Here is a 22515-nt window from a genome sequence, read left to right as displayed (position 1 = left end):
AGTTTCACTCTTGTTGTGCAGGTTGGAGTGCAATGGTGTGCTCTCGGCTCACCGCAACCTCCGCCTCCCAGGTTCAAATGATTCTCCTGCCTCATCCTCCTGAGTAGCTGGGATTACAGGCATGCACCACCACACCCGGCTAATTTTTGTATTTTTAATAGAGATGCGGTTTCTTCATGTTGGTCAGGCTGATCTCAAACTCCCAACTTCAGGTGATCCACCCACCTCGGCCTCCCAAAGTGCTGGGATTACAGGTGTGAGCCACCACACCCAGCCTTTCCTCTTCTAATTTTTGGAATAGGTTGAGTAGGACTGGTATTACTTCTTCCTTAAATGTTTGGTAGAGCTCAGCAGGGAAGCCATCAGGTCCTGGGCTTGTCTTTACTGGGAGACTTTTTGTTACGGTTTCAATCTTGTTATTTGTTTTTGGTCTGTTCAGATTTGGGATTTTTTCCTGGTTCAATCTTGACAGGTTATGTGTATCTAGGAATTTGCCCATTTCTTCTAGATTTTCCAATTTATTGGCATAGAGTTGCTCATAGTAATCACTGATGATCCTTTGAATTGCTGCACTATCAGTTGAAATGTCTCCTTTTTCATTTCTGATTTTATTAATTTGTATCTTCTCTCTTTTTTCTTAGTCTGGCTAAAGGTTTGTCGATTGTGTTTAACTTTTCAAGAAATCAACATTGTTTCATTGATCTTTTGCATTTTTTTTTTCATTTCAATTTCATTTATTTCTCATCTGATCTTTATTGTTTATTTTATTCTACTGTTTTGGGGTTTGATTTGCTCTTGTTTTTCTAGTTCTTTAAGATGCATCATCAGATTATTTGAAGTTTTTCCTCTTTTTTTGATGTAGGCATTTATAGCTATACACTTTCTTCTTAGTACTACTTTTGCTGTATCCCATAGGCTTTGGTGGTTTCTTGTGTTTCTATTATCATTTGTTTCAAGAATTTTTTTTCATTTCCTTCTTAATTTCTTCATTGACCCACTGGTCATTCAGGAGCATATTGTTTAATTTCCACGTATTTTTATAGTTCCAAAAATCCTCTTGTTATTAATTTCTAGTTTTATTCCATTGTGGTCAGAGAAGATACTTGATATTATTTCAATTGTTTTGAACATTTTAAGATTTGTTTTGTGACCTAACATATGATCTATCTTTCAGAATGATCCATGTGCTGAGGAAAAGAATGTATGTTCTGGAGCCATTGGATGAAATGTTCTGTAAATATCTATTAGATTCATTTAGCCTATAGTGCAGATTAAGTCTGATGTTCCTTTGTTGATTTTCTGTTTGGAAGATCTGTTCAATGCTGAAAATGGGGTGTTGAAGTCTCCAGCTGTTATATCAGGGCCTATCTCTCTCTTAGGTCTAATAATATTTGTTTTATATATCTGGATGCTCCAGTTCTGGGTGCATATATACTTAAAATTGTCATATTCTCCTGCTGAATTGACCCCTTTATCATTATATAGTGACTTTTTTTGTCTTTTCTTACAGTTTTTGTCTTGAAATCTATTTTGTCTAAAATAAGTATAGCTACTCCTGCTCTTTTTCTAAAATTCTATTCTCTACCGAAAAGAATCAGGACTCTTTGAAAAAATGGCTGATTCCAGGACTGTGGTAGTTAAAATACAAGATCAACCTAGAGCATCTTGTGGTACCAGAAATCAAGGAGGTGCTCAAAGTAAGATGGAGACATGCCAAAGGACACAGGAGTTTGGAGGCCTTCCTACTGGTCAAATATAGGGTATTTGAACATCAGAATAAAGAACAATATTTATTAATGTGTTATAACCCATTGAGTAAAATAGACAACTGCTGTGGTTTGGATATGGTTTGTTTGTTCCTACCAAAACTCATGTTGAATTTTGATCCCTGGTGCGGCAGTGTTGGGAGGTGAGGCCTAGTGGGAGGTGTTTGTGCAATGGGGGCAGATTCCTCATGAATTGCTTGGTGCTGTTTTGGAGGTAGTGAGTGAGTTCTCACTCTGGCAAGACTGGGTGAGTTCTCACAGGAATGGATTAATTATCCCAAGAGAGGGTTGTTATAAAGCCAGGACACCCCTTCATATTTTGTCTCTTTGCATATGTCCACCTCTTCTTCGACCTTCTCTGCCACATTATGACACAGCACAAAAGCCCTCATCAGAAGCCAGGGCTACGCCATGGAACTTCCAGCCTGCAGATTCAGGAGCTAAGTAAGCCTCTTTTCTTTATAAATTACCCAGCCTCGGGGATTCTGTTATAGCAACACAAAATGAACTAAGTCAACAACCACGAGCTCATGAGGATATAAATACATAAATGTAGAAGGGAAAGTGCTCCCTTACACTGGAAAGTTAACTAATACATGTCAAAAGAATACATTTGAAAATATCTGGCTGGGCGCGGTGGCTCATTCCTGTAATCCCAGCACTTTGGGAGGCTGAGGCAGGCATATCACAGGGTCAGGCATTCAAGATCAGCCTGACAAACATGGTGAAACCCCGTCTCTACCAAAAATACAAAAATTAGCCAGGCGTGGTGGGCGCATCTGTAATCCCAGCTACTCAGGAGGCTGAGGCAGGAGAATTGCTTGAACCTGGGAGGCAGAGGTTGCAGTGAGCCAAGATCACACCACTGCACTCCAGCCTGGGAGAAAGAGCAAGACTTTGTCGTGGGAAAAAAAAAAACTAAAACAAAAATTAAAAAAAAATTTTTTTAAAGAAAATCTCCATTTGGCAACCATGACCATAATAATTGTTTCCAGAGAGAATCATCAGTGAATGTTAAAACCGGTGGGTAGAAGTTTGAGTAACAGTATATTTACATAAGCACAATGCATCTATCCACAAGATACTTATTAATTAACTTGACAGTGGAGAAACATGGTGGACACTATATTACCCAAGTGATCAAAGTTAGGATCAAAATTAATGGGACTATTAGACATCATGTGTCTCCTGACACAATGCACTGAAAAGGACACAGCATCACTTCTGTTATAGTCCCATCAAACTGCATAACCTGGACAGGTGCGGTGGCTCACGCCTATAATCCCAGCACTTTGGGAGTCCAAGGCTGACAGATCACCTGAGGTCAGGAGTTCGAGACCAGCCTGGCCAACATGGTGAAACCCTGTCTCCACTAAAAATACAAAAATTAGCCTGGCATGGTCGTGGGTGCCTGTAATCCCACCTACTGAGGAGGCTGAGGCAGGACAATCGCTTGAACCTGGGAGGCAGAGGTTGCAGTGAGCCAAGATCATGCCACTGCACTCCAGCCTGGGCAACAGAGCGAGACTCCATCTCAAAACAAAACAAAACAAAAAAAAACCAAATTCATAACCTGAGTGTAATCATGAGGAAACATCAGACAAACTTATATTAAGGGACAGCCTACAAATAACAAGCCTGAACTCCAAAAATGACAATGTTATGAACCATAAAGAAAGACCGAGGCCGGGTGCGGTGGCTCACACCTGTAATCCCAGTGCTTTGGGAGGCCAAGGTGAGTGGATTACGTGAGGTCAGGAGTTCAAGACCAGCCTGACCAACATGGTGAAACCCTGTCTTTACTAAAAATACAAAATACAAAATTAGCCGGGCATGGTGGCACATGCCTGTAATCCCAGCTACTTGGGAGGCTGAAGCAGGAGAATCGCTTGAACCAGGGAGGCGGAGGTTGCAGTGAGCCAAGATCGCACCATTACACTCCAGACTGGGCAACAAGAGCAAAACTCCATCTGGAAAAAAAAAAAAAAAAAAAAAAAGAAGACCAAGGATCTTTTCCAGATTGTAGGAGACTAAAGAGATATGACAACTAAATCTAAATGCACATGATTTGTTTATTTCTTTTGCTATAAAGAACGTTGCTGAGGAAATTGGCTAGTTCTGATAAGGTCTGTAGATTATATATTTAATAGTATTACATATTTTTTAGTTTTCTGATTTTGATATTTACTCTGTTTACATAAGATAATCCCTTGATTTAGAAAATACACCCAGAAGTATTTAAGGGTAATGGGGTACTAATGTCTGCAACTGATTTTCAGCTTGTTGAGGGGAAAAAAGAAGTAAACATACAAACACAGACACATATATGAGAGAGAGGGATAAATGGAGTAGGATAAAGCAAATGTGAGAAAATGTTAACATTTAGGGAATCTGAGTGAAGTGTACACAGGAGTTCCTTGTGCTTTTCTTAGAAATTTTGAGTAAGCCTGAAATTTTCAAAATACATATATAAAAGAAAACACACACACATACTTGTATGGGCTTAGAGTAGCCACACAAAGGCCATACAAAGTGGTAACAGTGGTGATCCCCAGTGGAGAACTGGGGACCTGAGGGTGAGCAGTGAAAAAGAAACTTAATTTTCACTGTATCCTTTCCTATGTTGTCTGAAGGGTTTATCCTGTGCATGTATTACACACTCCAAAGTTCCCCTCAAATACTACTGTTTCCAAAAAGCCTACTTATTTTTCCTAACCTCTTTCAAACAACAATCCTTTACATTACCTCCAAAATAAGACACAGAAAATCAAACCTAAAACATGGGCAAACAAATTTAAAAAAAAGAAAGAAAGAAAGAAAGAAATGCCAAAACCCACACAGGAAGGAATTCCATAAGTATATCTATTCAGTGACGTATTTTTGAAGTCATTTAAATAATGTTTATAAAGAATTCTAATGGGAAAATGTTTACATGCAAATTGCAGCATAACATTGACTGTACAGACTGATCCCAACTATGTTCTGTTTATTTGTTAAGGTCTAGAATACAGACTAAATACACCAAGGTGCTAACACTGGTCATGTTTGGGTGGTAGATAGGATGTGATTTTCCCCAAATTTTCTTTTTCTTTTTCTTTCTTTCTTTTTCGAGACAGAGTCTCATTCTATCATCCAGGCTGGAATGCAGTGGTGCAATCACAGCTCACTGCGTCCTCCACCTCCTGGGTTCAAGCAATTTTCCTGCCTTAGCCTCCCAAGTAACTGGGATTACAGGCATGCACCACCATGCCTGGCTAATTTTGTATTTTTGGTAGAGACGGGGTTTCTCCGTGTTGGTCAGGCTGGTCTTGAACTCCTGACCTCAAGTGACCCGCCCGCCTTGGCCTCCCAAATTGCTGGGATTACAGGAGTGGGCCACTGCACCTGGCCCTAAATTTTCTTTTTCTTAAAATTTTAAGTCAATTCATTCATTCATCCATTTATTAATTTTTATTATATATATAAAGATGCACAATGTGATGTTTTGATGAACATATACAAAGTGAAACGATTATCATGATCAAGCTAATAACATATCTATGACCTCACATAGTTATTTTTTGTGGTAAAAAATACTTAACATTTACTCTCCTAGAAAATTTCAAGTATATGATACATCATTATTAACTGTAGTCATCAGGTTGTGTGCATTAGGTCCCCAGAACTTATTCATCTTTAACTGAAAGTTTACATCCTTTCACCAACATCTCCCTGGTTCCCTTAGCTCCTGGTCCCTGGTCCCTGGTACTATACTTCTGCACTCTTTTTCTACAAGTTCATCTTTTTTGGATTACACATATAAATCAGACCATGCAGTATTTGTCCTTTTTTTTTTTTTTTTTTTGGAGTCTCACTCTGTTGCCAGGCTGGAGTGCAGTGGCACGATCTCGGCTCACTGCAACCTCTGCCTCCTGGGTTCAAGTGATTTTCCTGCCTCAGCCTCCAGAATAGCTGGGACTATAGGCACCCACCACCACGCTCAGCTAATTTTTGTATTTTTTAGTAGAGACGAGATTTCGCCATGTTGGCCAGGATGGTCTCTATCTCCTGACCTGTAATCTGCCCGCCTCAGCCTCCCATAGTGTTGGGATTACAGGCACACCACCATGCCCGGCTAATTTTTGTATTTTTAGTAGAGACGGGGTTTCACCATGTTGGCCAGGCTGGTCTCAAACTCCTGACTTCTGGTGATTCACCTGCCTCGGCCTCCCAAAGTGCTGAGATTACAGGTGTGAGCCACTGTGCCCGGTCAGTTTTCTTTTCTTAAGGTGTCTTTGTCTGGTTTTGGTACCAGGATAATGCTAGTCTTGTTAAAGGGTTAGGAAGTGTTTCCTCCTCCTCCATTTTTTGGAAGAGTTTGAGAAGAATTGGTATTAATTGTTCTTTAAATGTTTGGTAGAATTCACCAGTGAAGCAATCAGATCCGGGGTTTTTCTTCTTTGGGAGATTTTTGATTACTGATTCAATTGCCTTACTTGTTATTGGTCTGTTCAGATTTTCTACTTTTTCACAGCCCAGTTTTAATAGGTTGTATGTTTGTAGAAATTTATCAATTTCTTCTAGGTTATCCAAATTGTTGGCATATAATTGTGCACAGAAGTCTCTTATGATCCATTATATTTCTTTGGTATCAGTTGTAATGTTTCCTCTTTCATTTCTGATTTTATATGTATATTCTTTCTGCTTTTTTTTCTTTTTCTTTTTCTTTTTTTTTTTTGAGACGGAGTTTCACTCTTGTTTCTCAGGCTGGAGTACAATGGCGCGACCTTGGCTCACCACAACCTCCACCTGCCCAGTTCAAGTGATTCTCCTGCCTCAGCCTCCCAAGTAGCTGGGACTACAAGCATGCACCACCATGCCCAGCAAATTTTGTATTTTTAGTAGAGATGGGGTTTCACCATGTTGGTTAGGCTGGTCTCGAACTCCTGACCTCAGGTGATCTGCCCACCTCCACCTTCCAAATTGCTGGGATTATAGGCGTGATCCACCACACCCAGTCTCCTTTGTTTTTTCTTCGTCTAGCTAAAGATTTGATTTTATTTGTATTTTCAAAAAACTAATTCTTAGTTGTATTGATTTTTTTCGATTGCTTTTCTAGGCTCTATTTCCTTTATCCCCTGATCTTTGTTATTTCCTTCCTTATGCTAACCTTGGAATTAGTTTGCTCTTCTAGTTCCTTGTGGTGTAAGGTTAGGTTGTTTATTTGAGATGTTTCTTTTTTCTTCATGTATGGTTCACTGTTATAAACTTTCCTCTTAGAACTGTCTCCCTGGGCCTCAGTTTCCTTACCTATAAGGGCGGGAGGAAACAATAGCACCTACTTCATAAGCCCTCTCAATTTCCATCCTGTATGCCTTTTCTTCCACCACACCTCATTGCTCAAGATCTAACTAGATCTAACTTGGACTGCTGGGTCACATTACTCTGAATTAACTGACCCAAACCCCCTCCTAGAGAATTCACATCCTGGAGCAGAGGGAAAACTAGCAGGCAACAAGTGATGTCAAGCAGGCTCTCTTAAGCAACAATGCACAATCACAGAGCTGAATCCAAATTTCATTCATCACCCAACCATTTATGCACCTGAATTCATGCAGTGAATGGCCACTCTGGAAGCAGGGGGCTAGAGAGTGGACTTGAGGTTGTTCATTTGAGGGGTTTTGAGACTGAAACAGGATAGTGGCAGAGGATGAGGAAAGAAGGTGGATTTGAAAGGCAGAACAGAGAAGGTCAACTAGACTTGGTGGATTTGCTATGAGGAAACAGGAGGATTTTAGGCTGCACATAAGGCAGAGAACACAGAGGAAATTGCACAAGTTTAAGGGGGTGATTAAGACAAAAATAAGTGCCAGAGGAACTCTGAGCACTGAGAAATCAGTGTGGGATAGAATGGGCAGAAACATATAAAATGAGGAGGATCATTAGGAGGAGGAGGGATTCGGGCTAAGACTCACTGTGTGACTTTGGGCCAGTCACTATCTTTCTCTGGTCCTTTAGGTTTCCACCTGCTAAACTGGGAGATGGAGAATGATAATTGTGAGGAATGAATTATATAAGACAATGTTCAAGAAATGTCTAGCCCTGTAGGCAATATGGATGGGAAGCATGTGAGAGGTGTGCTTGGTCCGGCGTGGGGTGGGGCTGGGCTGCCATTTGGGCAACAGCAATGCCACAGGCAGGAGGACACACATACATGCAGACAAAGGAGTGCATGGGTGAGGGGAAATGTGACCTGGACACTTGCATGTTGGATTTGAGGAGCTCAAAGACCAACGCAGTCAGAAGCCAAGGCAGTCAAATCAATGTTACCCTGGGAGGCCCTGTCTTGGCAGTCAGCAGAGAGGGGCTTCTCTGGACCATGACTCCTAGACTGCCACTTCCTCAGGAAATACCCAGGTCTGTGAGGCCCGAGTCCTCTGGGTTTTGATCCCAAGTCACCACCAGAGTTGCTGTGTGAAGCTGAGTCTGTTCTGAACCACTCTGGGTCCGGGTTCTTCATATGAACAACACAAAAAGGCATGTGTGTGTGTTGGTGGGGAGGTGGACGAAACATTTCCAAAGGTCCCCTCCCGGTTTATTTTGCTTCAGTTCCGTGACCCTAAGTCCTTTTTTAAAAGTCTAGTCCTGTCTCCATTCCTACTTTGTTGTGCCCTTGAGTCAGCTGCTGGACCTCTCAGAGCTTATTTTCACATCAGAAATATCTCTAATCTCCTGATTGGACAGGAGAGTCTCTAACATCCAATAACGTTCCCTGAAGGACTCTCACCCTCATCTTAACCTGGAAGCTTCAGATAAATAAAAAAAGTGAGATGCTAGTTACAGATAACTCCAGTTCTGAATCTTCCATCTTTTTTCACTGCCCTCCACTCCAGACTGTCAGGAGCTTGCAGCACTGGCTCAATTGCCAAACTGGTTGCTATGACAACACTTACAAATCACTCAGATGCAGATGAAGACTTTAACCCAAGAGCTGCTGGGCCAAGGGCTTCTTGCTTCCTCCTTAGACCAGATGAGGGAAAATCCAAAAAATTATTTGGGACCAAGTCATTCTCTAGCTCAGAAGTCTGCCAAGGCTCCTCAATGTCAAGAATAGTAAAATCCTGGCATCCAAACCCCCCACCCCTCACAAAACTTGATTTAAATCTTTCCAATCACTTGCTTCCATTAAAAAATGATCACTTCTGTTTTTTCGAAACCTACATCTACCATGTCCTTTGTTGAATGCTTTATATGTAGTATCTGCAGAAATCTTCCCAGAACTCCAGCAAGTAGACATTATTATTAGACATTATTATTCTCACTTTACAAAGGAGAACATTAAGGTCCATGGATACAAGTGAGTTGAGTAAAGAGGTCAGAGAGTAAGAATTCAAACTCAAATCCATAAGATTCCCAAACACATGCTGTTTCCATTGTCAGTGGTTTACAGATGTTGCTCTACAGACCTGACATATGCAAATAGCCTGTGGCAGATTTGGGTTTCCATTCAAGAAGATTGAATGCATTTATCTCCTCTAACTCTCAAGATCCTAAAAATTAAGAGTAAAGGAATCAAATGTATAAACTCACAACTCCAAAGAAAGCTGGAGGAGTTCCCATCAGTGGTGAAGAGATTTCAATAACTTTCTGGCAGGCAGAAAGGGGTGGGAGGGGTGGTAACGGAGAAAGCAGGGCAGGGGAAGGAATGAGCAGAGTCCACATGTGGGAAGAGATCACCGGGAGAGAGCTCATCTACCCTGCCAAATCCTGGAGAGGCGCAGTAAAGGTATCCTGATGGTGGGAGCAAGACATAAAGGCTCAACCAGAGGATAATTGAAAGTGTGAATTGGAACAGTTGATCTCCCTCCACCTTCCCCTTACTTCATGGGTAGAAATCACAAGAGCCAAGTATCTACGCTCCAGCAAAATATCAGAGAGTTCACCAAAGAAATCAAACAGTCCCAGAGCAATGACCTCCACATTCTGTATTTAGTGGTCCTCTGGCAGATTGTGCAAGTCTCCATCCAGTCACCTTAAAGAGAAGTCCAATAGTAGACTTGACAAGCACCTTCCCCTTACACAGAGCTCCAAGTCAGCATTTTATTGTGTTCTTCTTAAATCAATGGGCTGATATGTTTGCACATTTATGAAAAAATATGCTCATAGGTTTATAAATGAACTGATGAAGCAAATGTGAAAAACAAAGGCTAGGCACATTCAAGTGGAAAAAAATCAAGCAATTATTAAAACCAGAAACATTAACAAAAATTTAAAGGTAATTACACCACATGTCTTGACTTTGTAGTGACTACTGATTTACTAGGAATTGGAATATAAACCTAGTAAAAGAGTAAATGGAGGGAAAATAGGGGATAAAAAAAGAGATAAATCCTCTTGTACCATAAGGAGATGTCAAAAGATAATGTCTCAAATTGCTAAGTTATAAAAATAGTAATATAAGTGTATTATGAATAATATTATGAAGAATCATGGTGGTCCATCACTTAAAACTCCTTTCAGCCATAAGTAAAAACAAACAAACAAACAAACAAAAAACACCCAACTGACAGTGTCTTAAACACATATGGCTCTATTTATTTATTTATTTATTTTTCAGTTAACAGGAAGGGTGGCATGGGTTCAGCTGCTCAATGATGTTATCAAGAAATCAGGCTCTTTCTGACTTTCTTCCTTAACATGTTGTCTTCATCCTCATGCTAATCCCTACATGGTCACAAGATGGTTGTTACAGCTCCAGACAGCACGACTATATTCAAAGCAGAAATAAGGAAGGGGATGGCATTAGCTGTGTAAGTGTCTTTGTTCAGGAAGTAAAAGGCCCCCAGCAAACATCTCATTGGCTACAGCTGGATAATACAGCCATCCTTAGCTACAAAGGAAGCTAAGAAAGCAAACAGCTGGTTGTTTAGCCTCTGAATTGGAGGTGGAACGGAGAAGGGATTTGGGAATGGTAAATTCTGAAGAAACAGCTAAAAGTGTTGGAAGTCGTTTCCTGCAGGACATGCAATGGGAAGAAGTGCTACAGGATATTGCTAGGTTTTATTATGTGCCCGTTAGTAGCATTTTATTTCTTTTAATGATGCGCATATATTACTTTGATAAAAACTAAAATTTAAGTGTTGGCTGGGCAGGGTGGCTCACACCTGTAATCCCAGCACTTTGGGAGGTCAAGGGTGATGGATCACGAGGTCAGGAGTCGAGACCAGCTCGACCAACATGGTGAAACCCCGTCTCTACTAAAAATACAAAAATTAGCTGGGCATAGTAGCACACACCTATAATCCCAGCTACTCAGGAGGCTGAGGCAGGAGAATCACTTGAACCTGGGAGGCGGAGATTGCAGTGAGCCAAGATTGCACCACTGCACTCCTGCCTGGGCGATAGAGCGAGACTCTGTCTCAAAAAAAAAAAAAAATTAAGTGTTATGGTTTTATGAAAAAAAAATTTTTTTAATAAAAGCTGGTAGAAGTCTTCTGTCTTCAGAGGAAATGATGTCAATTCACCGTGGAAGCAAACTTACCAGAATAGTCTTTTTACTTAAACTAAGGTCTCTCAGGTACCCCCACTGATCTTAGAGAAAGTTGTGCTATCACTATTAATCTAAATGTGACTGGTGGAAACCAGGACAGCTCTGTGATGTAGTTATGTGGGTTGACTGTGGTTAGACAGTCCTGGTGCCATTTCCTATTCCATTTATTAGCTTTGTGACCCTGAGTGAATGACACCTGGAAGCCTTACTTTCCTTTTATTATGAAATGAAGATAATTCTAGTGCCCAATACAGAGTAAACACTCAGAAAATATTACCTACTATGATTAAAATGTTAAATGTTTTGGACCGAGCGTGGTGGCTCACGCCTGTAATCCCAGCACTTTGGGAGGCCAAGGAACTCCCATCTGAGGTTGGGAGTTCAAGACCAGCCTGACCAAATGGAGAAACTCCGTTTCTACTAAAAATACAAAATTAGCTGGGCGCGGTGGTGCATGCCTGTAATCCCAGCTACTCGGGAGGCTGAGGCAGGAGAATCGCTTGAACCTGGGAGGTGCAGGTTGTAGTGAGCCAAGATGATGCCACTGCACTCCAGTCTGGGCAACAAGAGCAAAACTCCGTCTCAAAAAAAAAAAAAAAGTTAAATGTTCTGTGTAGTGACAAAATCTGGGTGTACTGTAACAATATTATGCTTCCACTGAGTTAATTTATTTTTTATCCCAAACAGATTTGGACTAGACTGTCGCTGAAAATCATTATGTGTTCTTGAGAGATGTGTGTGCATACAAATGGCCAACAGACATGTGAAAAAATGAACAAAATCATTAATCATTATGTAAATGTTAATTAAAACCAGAATGAGGCATCACCTCACACCTGTCAGGAAGGCTAGTATCAAAAAGACAAAAAATAACAAGTGTTGACAAGGATGCAGAGAAAGGGCAACCCTTGTATGCTGTTGGTGGGAGTGTAAATTAGTAGAGTCATCACGGAAAATTGTGTGGACGTTCTACAAACTAAAAATATAACTACCATATGATCTAGAAATCCCATTACTGGATATACAGCCAAAGGATTTGAAATCAGTATGTCAAAGAGATACCTGCACTTCCATATTTATTGCAACATTATTCACAATAGCCAAGATATGGAATCACCCTAAATGTCCATCAACAAATGAATGGATTAAGAAAATGTATACATTCACAATGAAATACTATTTAGTATTTCAAAAGAAGGAAATCCTGCCATTTGCAACAAAAAAGATGAACCTGGAGGATATTATGCTACATAAAATATGCTAGGTACAGAAAGTCAAGTACTGCATGAGCTCACTTATATTTGGAATCTAAAACTTAATATGCCTGTTAATCAAGCTTAATATACCTGTTAATCAAACTTATAGAAGCAGAGAACAGCATAGTGGTTACCAGGGGCCAGGGGTTAAGAGGAATTGAGAGATGTTGGTCAACAGATACAAAATTTCAGTTAGACAGGAGGAATAAATTTTTTTGAGATCTATTGCACAGCATGGTGAGTATAGTTAATAATAATAATGTATTGCATATTTCAAAATTGCTAAGAGAGCAAATTTCAAATTTTCTCACTACAAAAATTGATAAGTATTTGAGGTGATGGATACGTCAATTCACTTGATCTAATTACTTCACACTGTATACATATATTATAACATAATATTGTACCTCATAAATATATACAGTTCTAATTTTTCAATTAATAATTTAAAAGTTTAAATAAAAAGGAAATTATGTAGCCCAGAAAGGAATGAGATAATATACACAAAGTGTTGGAAAAAAACCCAAAAAATCTTCCAACCAAGAATACTACATCTTGCAATATAATCCTTCAAAAACGAAGGAGAAATAAAGACTTTCTCACACAAATAAAAGCTGAGAAATTTCATCAGTACCAGATCTTCCTTACAAGAAATGCTAAAGAGAGTTATTCAAGTTGAAACAAAAGGATGCTAAACATAAACATGATAGCATAAGAAAGTATGAAACTCATTGATAAAGGTAAATATATAGACAAATACAGAAAATTATATTACTGTAATGATGGTGGCTTAACCACTTTTAATTCCAGTATGAGTTGAAAGATTAAAATATTAAAAATAATAACTAAAAATATGTTTAAATGTACACAATGTGAATAGGTGAAAATCTTGACAATAAGACAATAAAATGTATGGGGTGGAAAAGTTACGATGTAGCATATATGTATGCAGTTGAATTAAAGTTGTTATCAGCTTAAAATAGGCTGTTATAAAATTTTTAATATAAATTCCAAGGTAATGACAACCACAAAAATACCTGTACAGGAAACACAAAAGAGAAAGAGAAAGGAATCAAATCATATCAATACAAAAAATAAAACAAACAAAAAGGAATACAACAAGAGAAGAAAAGACAGACAAAAGAACTATGGGACTAACACAAAACAATTAACGAAGTGGCAATTGTAAATTCTTCTTTATCAATAATTACCTTAAATGCAAATGAATTAAACTCCCCAGTGAAGAGACATACAGTAACTGAACATATTAAAAAAGAAAAGAGCAAACTACATGCTGTCTAAAAGAAACTCGCTTTAGATTTAAGGACACACAGAGGCTGACAGTAATGGCATGGAAAAAAATCTCATGCAAATGGTAAACAAAAGAAAGAAGGGGTGGCAATACTCATATCAGACAAATAATAATTTAAGTCAAAAATTGTCACAAGTGACAAAGAAGAACATTATATAATGATAAAAAGACTAATCTTCCAGAAAGATATCATCGTTACAAATACATATGCACCCAACATCAGTTCACTTAATTTCATACAGCAAACATTGACAGGAAGAAACAGACAGCAATACAATAATAGTAGGACACTTCAATATCCCACTTTCAATAATGTATAAAACACCCAGATAGAAGATCAATAGGGAAAGAGAGGACTTAAATAACACCATAGACCAAATGGACCTAAGAGACACATACAGAATATTCCACCCAACAACAGTAGAATACACATTTTTTTAAGTGCACATGGAAGAATCTCGAAGATAGACCACATGTTAGGTCAAAAACATTTCTTTTTTTTTTTTTTTTTTTGAGACGGAGTCTCGCTTTGTCGCCCAGGCTGGAATGCAGTGGCGCGATCTCGGCTCACTGCAAGCTCCGCCTCCCGGGTTCACGCCATTCTCCTGCCTCAGCCTCCGAGTAGCTGGGACTACAGGTGCCCGCCACCACGCCCGGCTAATTTTTCGTATTTTTAGTAGAGACGGGGTTTCACCGTGTTAGCCAGGATGGTCTCGATCTCCCGACCTCGTGATCCGCCCGCCTCGGCCTCCCAAAGTGCTGGGATTACAGGCGTGAGCCACCGCGCCCGGCCCAAAAACATTTCTTAGCAAATTTAAGATTGAAATCATACCAGATGAGTTTTCTGATAATAGTGAAATAAAACTAGAAATCAATAGCAGAAGGAACACTGAACATTTTCAAATATGTGGAAATTAAACAACACTCTTTTGGAAAAGCCATTAGGTCAAAGAAATCAAAAAGAAAATGAGAAGGTACCACAAGTCAAATGAAAATGAGAACAAAACATATCCAAACTAATGGAATGTAGCAAAAGCAGTACTGAGACAGAAGCTTATAGGAAGAAATGCTTACATTAGAAAAGAAAAAATATCTCAAGTAAACAACCTGTCTTTCAATTCAAGGAGCTAGGAAAAAAAAGAACAAACTATGCCCAAAGTTAGGAAAAGGAAAGAAATAACAATAATTGGAGCAGAAATAAACAAACTGGAAAATAGAAAATCAACAGAAAAAATCAACAAAACTAAAAATTTTTTTAAAGATAAGCAAAATTGACTAAAAATGATTGAAGACTCAAATAAATAAAATCATAAATGAAAAAAGAGATATTACAACAGAAATAAAATAAACACAACAGAAATAAAAAGGATCATAAGAGACTACTGTGAACAATTATATGCCGGAAAACTGGATAAACTAGAAGAAGAGTTTATTTAATGGATAAATTTAATGGATAAATTCCTACAAATGTACAACCTACTAAGACTAAAGCATGAAGAAATAGAAAATCTGAGCAGAACCATAGTTAGTAAGGACTTTCAGTCAGTAATAAAAAAGCCTCCCAAGAAAGAAAAGCCCAGAACTAGATGGCTTCACTGGTGAATCCTAATAAAAATTAAAGAAGAATTAATGCCAATTCTTCTCAAACTCTTCCAAAAAATGAAGAAGAGGGAATGCTTAAAACCCATTTTATGGGACCAGCATTACCCTGATACAAAGCCGGACATTACCATAAAAGAAAACAACAGGCCAATATCTCTGATGAATATAGACGTAAAAATCCTCAATAAAATACTACAAAACTGAATCAGACAGCACATTAAAAGGATTATACACCATGTCCAAGTGGGATTTATCCCTGGGATGTAAGGATTTCTAAATTTTACTTCCCATACAACACCAATGTATCAAAGATGTTTTAACGATGAAAATCAATTAATGCGATACACCACATTAGTAGAATAAAAGCTAAAAAATCACATAATTATCTCAACAGATGCACAAAAAGCATTTAAGAAAATTGCCAATTAAAACCACACTGAGATACCATCTTACATAAGCCAGAAAGACTTTTATTAAAAAGTTAAAAACCAACACATGTTGGCATGGATGTAGAGAAAAAGGAACACTCATACACTGCTGGTGGGAATGTAAATTAGTTCAACTTCTGTAGAAAACAGTGTGGAGATATCTCAAAGAACTGAAAATAGAATTATCATTTGAGCCAGCAATCCCACCTACTGGGTATCCCCCCAGAGAAAATAAATCATTATATTAGAAAGACAACCAGAACTTGTATGTTTATTGCAGCACTATTTACAATAGTAAAGTCATGAAACCAACCTAAGCATGCACCAACAATGGAGTAGATCAAGAAAATGTGGCATATTCTGGACATAGAAATGGGCAAAGATTTCATGACAAAGATACCAACAGTAATTGCAACAAAAGCAAAAATTTACAAATGGGAGCTAATTAAACTAAAAAGCTTCTGCACAGCAAAAGAAACTATCAACAGAGTAAACAGACAACCTAACAGAATGGGAGAAAATGTTCCCAAATTATGCATCCAACAAAGGTCTACTATCTAGCATCTATAAGGAACTTAAACAAATTTACTAGAAGAAGAACAACCCCATTAAAAAGTGGGCAAAGGACATGAACAGACGCTTCTCAAAAGAAGTCATACATGTGGCCAATAAGCATATGAAAAAAAAGTTTAGCATCGTTGATCATTAGAGAAATGCAAATCAAAACCACAATGAGATACCATCTCACACCAGTCAGAATGGCTATTATTAAAAAGTCAAAAATTAACAGGTGCTGGCAAGGTTGTAGAGAAAAAGAAATGCTTATATTCTGTTGGTGGGAGTATAAAGTAGTTCAACCATTGTAGAAAGCAGTGGGGCAATTCCTCAAAGAGCTAAAAACAGAACTACTGGCCGGGTGCAGTGGCTCACGCCTATAATCCCAGCACTTTGGGAGGCCGAGGTGGGAGGATCACGAGGTCAGGGGTTCAAGACCAGCCTGGCCAACATGGTGAAACCCCGTCTCTACTAAAAATACAAAAATTAACCAGGCATGGTGGTGCATAGTCCCAGCTACTCGGGAGGCTGAGGTTGGAGAATTGCTTGAACCCAGGAGTCAGAGGTTGCAGTGAACCAAGATCATGCCACTGCACTCCAGGCTGGGTGACAGAGCAAGACTGTCTCAAAAACAAACCAAACAAACAAACAAAAAACAAAACAAAACAAAACCCAGAAATCCCATTACTGGGTATATTTCCAAAAGAATATAAATCATTCTATCATAAAGACACATGCACATGTATGTTCATTGCAGCACTATTCACAACAGCAAAGACATGGAATCAACTTAAATGCCCATCAATGATAGTAGACTGGATAAAGAAAACGTGGTACATATACACCATGGAATACTATGCAACCATAACAAAGAACAAGATCATGTTCCTTGCAGGAACATGGATGGAGCTGGAGGCCATCATCCTTAGCAAACTAATACAGGAACAAAAAACCAAACACTGCATGTTCTCATTTACAAGTTGGAGTTAAATGAGAACACATGAACACATAGAGGGGAACAACAGACACTGCGGCCTATTGAAGGGTGGAGGATGGGAGGAGGGAGAGGACCAGGAAAAATAACTAATGGGTACTAGCCTTAATACCTGGGTGACGAAATAATCTGTACAACAAACACCTGTGACACAAGTTTACCTATCTAACAAACCTGCACACATACCCTTGAACTTAAAAGTTAAGGGCTGGGCGCAGTGGCTCACGCCTGTAATCCCAGCACTTTGGGAGGCCGAGGTGGGTGGATCATCTGAGGTCAGGAGTTCAAGACCAGCCTGGGCAACATAGTGAAACCCTGTCTCTACTAAAAAATACAAAAATTAGCTGGGCGTAGTGGCGAGCACCTATAATTCCAGCTACTTGGGAGACTGAGGCAGGAGAATCACTTGAACCCAGGAGGCAGAGGTTGCAGTGAGCCAAGATCACACCACTGCATTCCAGCCTGGGCAACGGGTGAAACTCTATCTCAAAACATAAATACAAAGATAAATAAATAAATGTTAAAAAAAAGAAAATGTGATATAGATACACCATGGAATACTATGCAATCATAAAAAAACAATGAAATCATTTCCTTTGCAGCAACATGGATGCAGTGGAGGCGATTATCCTAAGTGAACTCACACAGAAACAGAAAATCAAATATTGCATTTCTCATTTATTAAATGGGAGCTAAACAAAGGGTACACATGGACATAAAGATCGAGAAAATAGACTCTGAGGACTTCAAAAAGGGGGAGGCTGCGAGGGTGTGAGGGTTGAAAAATTACCTATTAGATATAAGTTCCAGTATTTGGGTGATGGGTACACTAGAAGCCCAACCCCCACTATTACTCATGTAATACCCATGTAACAAACAAGTGCATGTACCCTCTGGATCTAAAATAAAATTTTAAAAATTAAAAAGAAAATTTAATACATTTTCATGATGAAATCTTTCAGCAAACTAGGAATAGAAGAAAAATACCTCAACGTAATAAAGGTCATAATGAAAAGCCCACAACGAACATACTCACGGTGAAAACAGAACTACCATATAATCCAGCAAGTCCATCTCTGGCTATTTATTCAAAAGAATTGAAATAAGGAACTTGGAGAGATATTTGCACTCCTATGTTCATCACATCATTATTCACAACCAAGATATGGAAACAACCTAAATGTCCATCAATCGATGAATGAATAAACTGTGGTATGCACTTATGATGGAATATTATTCAGTGTTAAAAATGGAGTAAATCTTGCCACATATGACAACATGAATGAACTTTGAGGACATTATGCTAAGTAAAATAAGCCAGTGATAGAACAAATACTGTGTGATTCTACTTAGATGAGGTATTTAAGATAATCAAAATCATAAAACCAGATAATAGAATGGTGGTGGCCAGGGATTGGGAAAAAGGGGAAATGAGGAGTTGCTATTCAATGGGTATCAAGTGTCAGTTATGCAAGATGAATAAGTTGTAGAGATATGTTATATAACGTCATGCCTATAGTTAACAATATTGTAAATTTTGTAAACTTAAAATTTGTTGAAAGTAGATCTCATGTTGTGTTCTTACTATAATGAATTTTTTTAGAAAGATATTTCATGCAAAGACTAACCAAAGGAGAGCAGAGAGAGATGGCTATCCAAATATAAGGCAAAATAGACATTAAGGCAATAACTGTTACAAGAGACAAAGAAGGACATTAAATAATGATAAAATGGTCAGTGCACCAAGAAGTAGAACAATTATCAACATATTCGTTAAATATCAGATCTCCTGAATACAAAAAATAAACACTGACAGACTTGAACGGAGAAGGCCGGGCGTGGCGGCTCACGCCTATAATCCCAGCACTTTGGAAGGCCGAGGTGGTGGATTACCTGAGGTCAGGAGTTCAAGACCGGCCTGGCCAACATGGCGAAACCCTATCTCTCCTGAAAATACAAAAAATTAGCTGGGCATGGTGGTGTGCACCTGTAATCCCAGCTACTTGGGAGGTTGAGGCAAGAGAATTGCTTGAACCCAGGAGGCAGAGGTTGCAGTGAGCTGAGATCACACCATTGCACTCCAGCTTGGGCGACAGAGTGATACTGTCTCAAAAAAGAAAAGAAGAAAGAAAAAAGAATTGAACAGAGAAATAAACAGAACTACAATAATAGTAGGGGGCTCCAAGACTACACATTCATATAGAAAAAACAACCATATGGAAGATCAATAAAAAAATAGAGGACTTGTACACACTATAGGCCAATTAGATATAACAGAACACTTACCCACCAATAGCAGAACACACATCTTTCTCAAGTACACATGGAACATTCCCTAGGATAGACCATATGTTGAGCCACAAAACAAGTCAATAAATCTAAAAATATTGAAAACATACAAAGTATCTTTTTCTTTTTCTTTTCTTTTTTTTTTTTTTTTTTTTTTGAGACAAGGTCTCCCTCTGTTCCCCAGGCTGGAGTGCAGGGGTGCGATCTCAGCTCACTGCAACCTCCACCTCCCGGGTTCAAGTGATTCTCCTGTCTCAGCCTCCTGAGTAGCTAGGAGTACAAGCACGCACCACCACACCCAGCTAATTTTTGTATTTTCAGGAGAGGTGAGGTTTCACCATGTTGGCCAGGCTGGTCTCAAACTCCTGAGCTCAAGTGATCTGCCCACCTCAGCCACTCAAAGTGCTCGGATTACAGACATGAGCCACCACGCCCGGCGTCTTTTCTAATCACAGTGGAATGAAACCAGAAATCAGCAGCAGAAGGAAAACTGGAAAATTACCAAACGTGGAAATTGAACAACTCACTTGTAAACAACCAATGGATCAAAGAAGAAATCACCAGGGAAATTAGGAAATATCTTGAGATTAATGAAAATGAAAATACAGGCCGGGTGCGGTGGCTCTCGCCTTTAATCCCAGCACTTTGGGAGGCTGAGGTGGGCGGATCACCTGAAGTCAGGAGTTCAAGAGCAGCCTGGCCAACATGGTGAAACGCCATCTCTACAAAGAATACAAAAATTAGCCGGGTTTGGTGGCACACACCTGTAATCCCAGCTACTTGGGAGGCTGAGGCAGGAGAATTGCTTGAACCTGGGAGATGAAGGTGGCAGTGAAGTGAGATCACGCCACTGCACTCCAGCCTGGACGACAGAGCAAGACTTCGTCTCAAAAAAAAAAAAAAAAAAAAAAAAAAAAAAAAAAAAAAAAAAAAAAAGAAAAGAAAAGAAAAAGAAAACGAAAATGCAACTTACCAAAACTTGTAGGATGTGGCAACTGCACTGGAAAGGGAACTTTATAGCTGTAATCACTTATACTAAAAAAAAGAAAGATCTCAAATGAACAATCTAACTTTACACTGTAAGGCTCTAGAAAAATAAAAACAAAATAACCCAAAGCTAGAAGAACGAAGGAAACAATGGAGCAGAGAAAAATGAAATAGTAAATAGAAAAATAATCGAGAAAATCAAGAATATCAAGAGTTGCTTCTTTGAGAAGATTAACAAAATTGACAAATTGTTAGCCAGATTAACTAAGAAAAAAAAAGAGAAGACCCAAATAACTAAAATCAGAAATAAAGAGTGGACGTTAAAACCAATGTTTCAGTTCCACCGTGGCCTGCGGCCCAGGGACTGCTTCGAAACTACTGGGAGCGACTACTGCAGAAGCTTCCGCAGAGCCGGCCGGGCTTTCCCAGTCCTCCGTGGGGACCAGCATTAGCAGTACAGGGCCCAGCCATATTTACAGAGCCAGCAAATGATACCAGTGGAAGTAATGAGAATTCCAGCCTTTGATACAGTATCTTTTGGATTGCAGCTCCCAAAAACAGACGCACCATTGAAGTTAACTTGTGTAGGAGAAGAAACCCTCAGAAGCTTATTAAAGTTAAGAACAGTATAGGCGGGCACGGAGGCTCACACCTGTAATCCCAGCACTTTGGAAGGCCGAGGTGGGCAGATCACGATGTCAGGAGATCGAGACCAGCCTGGCCAATATCGTGAAACCCCGTCTCTACTAAAAATACAAAAAATTAGCTGGGCATGGTGGCATGCGCCTGTAGTCCCAGATACTCGGGAGGCTGAGGCAGAAGAATCGCTTGAACCCGGGACACGGAGGTTGCAGTGAGCCGAGGTCGCACCACTGCACTCCAGCCTGGGCGACAGAGCGAGACTTTGTCTCAAAAAGAAAATAAAAAAAAAGAACAATACAGATGTTTGTCCTGAATGTGGTCACCTGAAACAGAAATGTCCTTTGTGGCTACTGCTATGAGAAAGTGCACAAGGAGACTGCAGAAATCAGACGACAGATAGGGAAACAAGAAGGGGGGCCTTTTAAGGCTCCCACCATAGAGACTATGGTGCTGTACACGGGAGAGACACCATCTGAACAAGATCAGGGCAAGAGGATCATTGAACGAGACGGAAAGCGACCATCTTGGTTCACCCAGAATTGACAACAAAGATGTTAAAAGGATAGCTTCACAGTAAATCATTTCTCCTGAAATAGAGGAAGATTCTTTATGTTGTTGTGCTTGTTTTTTAATTATCAATATATTTTAACACATTCTTTCTAAGCAGTTTTGTGTGGGATAATTTGAAGAATATATTATGAGTAAACGCTGAAAATTTTGTTTATCCAAAGGCTCAATGGATTATGTTTCTATTACATATAAGGATTAAGTAAATATAAAATTTCCAGAACAAAAATAAAAAATTTAAAATTTATAGCAAGAAAAAAAACCAATTTTACAGAAATATAAAGGATCTTAAGAGACTACTGTGCGGTGGCTCAAGCCTGTAATCCCAGCACTTTGGGAGGCCGAGACGGGCGGATCACGAGGTCAGGAGATCGAGACCATCCTGGCTAACCCGGTGAAACCCCGTCTCTACTAAAAAAATACAAAAAACTAGCCGGGCGAGGTGGTGGGCGCCTGTAGTCCCAGCTACTCGGGAGGCTGAGGCAGGAGAATGGCGTAAACGCGGGAGGCGGAGCTTGCAGTGAGCTGAGATCCGGCCACTGCACTCCAGCCTGGGCGACAGAGCGAGACTCCGTCTCAAAAAAAAAA

At 39.4% G+C, this 22515-nt stretch overlaps 1 pseudogene; it reads left to right on the top strand.

Annotated features, from left to right (window-relative positions):
• Positions 1-7858: 7858 nt before the first annotated feature.
• LOC112616282 lies at positions 7859-22054 on the top strand (annotated as a pseudogene).
• Positions 22055-22515: the final 461 nt, after the last annotated feature.

This window comes from Theropithecus gelada, chromosome X (genome assembly GCF_003255815.1).
Source record: "Theropithecus gelada isolate Dixy chromosome X, Tgel_1.0, whole genome shotgun sequence".
Lineage (NCBI taxonomy): Eukaryota > Metazoa > Chordata > Mammalia > Primates > Cercopithecidae > Theropithecus > Theropithecus gelada.
Note: the sequence above shows the minus strand (reverse complement) of the source record. Positions and strands in the feature narration are given on the sequence as shown.